Source organism: Sparus aurata, chromosome 8 (genome assembly GCF_900880675.1).
Source record: "Sparus aurata chromosome 8, fSpaAur1.1, whole genome shotgun sequence".
NCBI classification, from domain to species: domain Eukaryota; kingdom Metazoa; phylum Chordata; class Actinopteri; order Spariformes; family Sparidae; genus Sparus; species Sparus aurata.
The window spans coordinates 28,807,837-28,812,855 of NC_044194.1; positions in this window are offsets into that span (position 1 = coordinate 28,807,837).

The window sequence follows — 5,019 nt, forward strand, 5'->3', positions numbered from 1 at the left end:
TACAAAACCTCGGCAGTCATCACATGAAGCGTAATAATGCATCAGGAAGCCAGAAAAGAAAGAAGAGAAACGAAGAGGAGGATAAGAAAAAACAAGATAGTGGTAAGTGATACATTACACTGGATAAAATAGCTCTACTTGTCTTGTACAATTAGTGTAATTTCGCAGCAGGTAGGCTAGCAAAAAATGTTTATGTTAGCTACCTGCAGTAGAATGCAGTGTTTTATTTTCTCACTTTGTGAGAACTGAAAAATGTTAATGTGAGTGTGTGTATGTATTTATGTATGTGTGTGTGTGTGTGTGTGTGTGTTTTTGCACATGTTAAAATGTTCAAAATGTTCAAATGTTATGCACAGTATATGCAACAGCAGTATTTGCACTGTCAACATTTTTTTATTATATAAAGTGTGGGTGAACTTAAACTGTATGGCTATGCTGTGGTTCCTGTAGGCTTTGCGGGGGGGGGGGGCTCCATGTCCATATTGCTTGGGGCCCACAAATTCCTTGAAACGGCCCTGGTTATAGAAACAGTTTTGAAAATTGTACTAGTATTATTGATTGCTTTGAAATATTTATCGAAAGACCAAAGGAAATGAGAGCAATAGCACAAACATATTCTCAGTGTAAGCATCATAACACAGTTAAATACCTCATCTCCATAACTCCACAAGGGGTCATCAGCTTTGTGTCGAAAGGTTGGGGCGGGAGGACAAGTGACAAGCATGTGACTGAGAACAGTGGATTTCTTGAGTTATTGTCCCCTGGAGATGTTGTTCTTGCAGACAGGGGGTTTAATGTGGCAGAATCTTTGGGTCTTGTTAATGCTCGACTCAAGATACCGGCATTTATTAAAGGAAAACAGCAGCTTCACTCAGCTGAAGTTGAGTCATCGCGTGGACTGGCAGCAGTGCGCATCCATGTGGAGAGAGTTACAGGCCTAGTACGGAATAAATACACAATTTTGCAAGGAACTATACCAATAACACTGTGCGTCTCAACCCCAGATGGACTCACACCTCTGGACAAGATGTTGAAAGTGTGCTGTGCCCTCTGTAACCTTTGCCCACCTGTTGAATAAACATTTCAGTGGGACTCCACACTACAAAGTCAGCATACTGGACCTCAGCAATGCGCATTTGTACTTGGACTTGTGCCATATATTTGTGATTCGGCTTTAGCGCTATCACATTGTCCTTTGCCATTAGACAGAAGTTTGTGTCAGAATTGCAGCTGTTGACGATAGACTGATCTTTAAGCGTAAAAGGGCATTTTATCTCAAGCACACCTCTACCGTGGCAAGCACAGGTAGTAATTCCATCCGGCGATGCATCATGGCAGAGATGTGTTGATGATTAGGCCTGTTGTCTGCACTTGAAAATTGGTGTGATGATCTTGCAATGCTGTGGTGTACTGTGTCCTTGCTGTTGGCTCACTTACATTTCCCCATCTAGAAAAAAAGAGAATAAGGTATTGTTTAGACAGGCTTCCTCATTCTTCATTAACAAACTACAGTATATCACTGCAAATCAAGAATAATGTACTAATGTGTTAATTATTCTCTATGGAGTGCACACACCATTATGTTCATGGAGAAGTTGTATATTTAAGCAATATTACCCGAGAGGGTGCTTTAACTTCAGTGCAAGCGCCTCGGTCCTGACAGCATCACTGTCGTGCTCAAATGATGATTATACAACTAATACCAACAAAAATAAAATATATAATCAAAAAAATAATAATTATACATATATATATGTATATATATATATATATATATATATATATATATATATATATATATATATACATATACATATACATATATAATTTGCTCTCAAATTTGAAAGGTTTTTGCAAGTGTTCTGTTCATTCCTGGACAATTCCAGTTGATTGAGCTCGTCATGTGACATAGGCACAAGTCTTTCCTTTTTTGTCATTTGGTTCTTCTCATCCTTCTCCAACCATTCATCCAAACTGAGACCGCCAATTAAATCAAAATTAACAACAAGCCGATCCATTTTGTAGCCTATTTTTCCGCCGTTTTCTACTCTAGCTCTGACAGTTACAATGTTGCCACAAACGGTCTAAATTTCTTGTTGACTAATCAGATTGCTTGATCAGAACTACTTGTTGTATTTTTTTTTTATTTAATTATTTGAAGGATAGTCCCTTAAGATGAATCATCTTGTTTTCAAGGGAGTCCTTAACATGTATACAGACAATAACAAGACAAAACATTACAACGTGACATTACATTACAGGACATACAAGAGTAAGACAAGAACATTACAACAAAACAATACATTACAAGACGATAACATCCACACAATACACTCTTGACCCAACCGTTCCCTGCCCCCCAGTCCATCTAGATTCACATTTATACACGAGTGGTATTATATACTACACTTATTATATACCCATCATCATATCCAGTACATTCGTCCATTCAGTGTCGGCGAGATGTATTTTATCCACAGTTCACAAAAGATCAACATTATCGTCAGTAATTTGTTAGAAACAAGAACAGGGTTTTTGTAAATGAATAAAAAGGGATTTCCTAAAGAGATGAAAAGAAGTGATAGATTTCAAAAAATTAGGCAAGGTATTCCAATCTGACAGAGCTTTAAATTGAAAGGAAAATCTACCAATTTCCTTCTGAATTCTCGGAACAAAGAAAAAACAACTGTCAGTATGGCGTAAGTAGTGCTGTGACCTATAGGGGGTCAAATATTGTTTTAAGTATAGGAGGTATTTATAATAAATACATTTGAAAATAAACTGCAGCCAATGAAACTGCCTTCTGAACTCGGGTGTTAACCAGTTTAGAGAATGATACATAGTGCAGTGATGAGTTCTGTATGAACATCTTAATATAAATCTGCAGAGGTTGTTATAAGTGACTTTGAGAGAGGACAAGTTGGTTTCTGAAGTGATCTGATATACAATATCTGCATAATCGAGTATAGGAAGAATAAGCTGTGTGACAATCTTTTTCCTAATCTGTAGGGTGAAACAGTTTATTGAACGATACAGAAGACACAAGCTGCAGTTTATTTTCTTGATAACTGAGTCAATATGTACTTTAAAGGTAAGTTGAGAATCAAGCCAGACACCAAGATATTTGAAACGATCTATTTCTTCAAGGGGAGTACCATCGGGATAATTAATGGACAGTTTAGCAGAATGTAAAAGTTTCTGTCTAGTACCAAATAACATGTTATATGACTTCTTCTTATTTAGTAAAAGTTTGTTGGTTGAAAACCATTTCTGTATGTAATCAAAATTTAACTGTAATATTGACTGGATTTGAAAAATATTGGATCCAGAGGTGTACATGACAGTATCATCCGCATAAAGATGAATTTGACAATCAGAACAAGCTTGTGGTAAGTCACTGATAAAGATGCTGAACAATAGTGGACCTAAGGAAGAACCTTGGAGGATACCCTTTTCCATTAACATAAAGTCTGATTGTGTGCCATGAAGAGAAACACATTGGTATCTGTGATGAAGGTAGGAGTTGAACCAGAGCAATGAGCTTTCAGAGAGTCCTATGGCATGGAGCTATATTTTATTTACGATTTAGGATTGGGATCATATTTTCAGCTCGTATCATCTAAGTCCTTTAAGTGGGACTGTATGAACATCTTTGTTCCTCTGAAATATGGCTATATACTTTGATATGTATTCTTTCTTTGTACATTTCTATTGTTACCTCATTGCCTCTGTAGACACCTGACAGGACCGGGGATAGCAAATCCTCTTAATCAAGGATACAGCACTGTCTGACCTGCCTGCTTCGTGGAAGACTGACGCTGTTACTCTGCCTGCTCTTTGCTCAAACCAAACCTTACTGGCAGACTGCGCTCTGGTTGCCTCTTCTACTGATAAGGACTGAAAGTAGAAAAATGTAATGCTATTTTAACAAAATAAAGCTATTAATGTAAATGTAAAAAACTCACAAAAAATATAAATTAGAGTACAAGACTTACAATTTGTCAGTACATACCTCTTGCTCTGTTATCTGAAGATTGTCAAAGATGCTTTCACTCTCTACTAGCAAGGATGAGAAATCAGCATGCAACTTTGCCTTTGAATACAAATTAGAAAGTGGTTCTGGCAAATTCAGCTGAAGTGTCTTTGGTGTGTATCTGTGAGAGTGGCCCTCGATCACAGACAAGATAGCAGTTCCCCAAGTACTTTCTTCCTGAACATCACATTCATACAGCTTTTGGAAGAACTCCATATACTCCTCTTCTGTAGGGACAGGAATGCTGGGTAGTGGTGGGCATGTTACAATCTTCTTCTGCATGAATGAGATGTTGCAGATTTCCTCATACTGCACCTTGCCAGTTTTGCTCAGAAGATCCCAGGCACAGGGTATCTCTGTACTGGACAGTCCATCTTTTAGATTTACCGCCGCTAAGACAGCATACATGAGGGCAGCTGCATTGCGAGAATGCTTCGCCCAGTCCTGCAGTGAGCCGCTAAAATTGTCCCATCATCATGGACCACGACCCATGGTTGTGTGGGGGTCAAGTTGACGACCTGAGAGTGGTTCACCTTAAGAGAAGACAGCAGACCAATTAGTCTAGTAAAATCAACTCATTTGTCAATCAATGCATTTGCATCACAGTGCCATGTTACACACAACTGTTTTTTTTTACAGTGTACTAAGGGAGTGGAGAGAAACCAGATCATGATACTACTAGATGAATGTTGAAGAAGCTAGCAGATTAATCAAAACCATCATGGCCATTGACTGTTAGTTTGAAAGGTATATTTGTTAGGTTATTCAATAAATTACACCAGACCTACATATTAAGTGCTTTTTGAATTTCAACAAGGTCCAAACTAGTCTACCGTATATTACCAAATAATAGCCGGGTTTCAATTAACCGCAGGGTCCCTTTAAACGCCGGGTGCAGGTGTATATTTTGGTAAATAACCGCCGGTTCCAAATAAATGCTGGGTCTAATTTATTTTTTATTTTTTAATCAAGGAAGAAGACGTGAC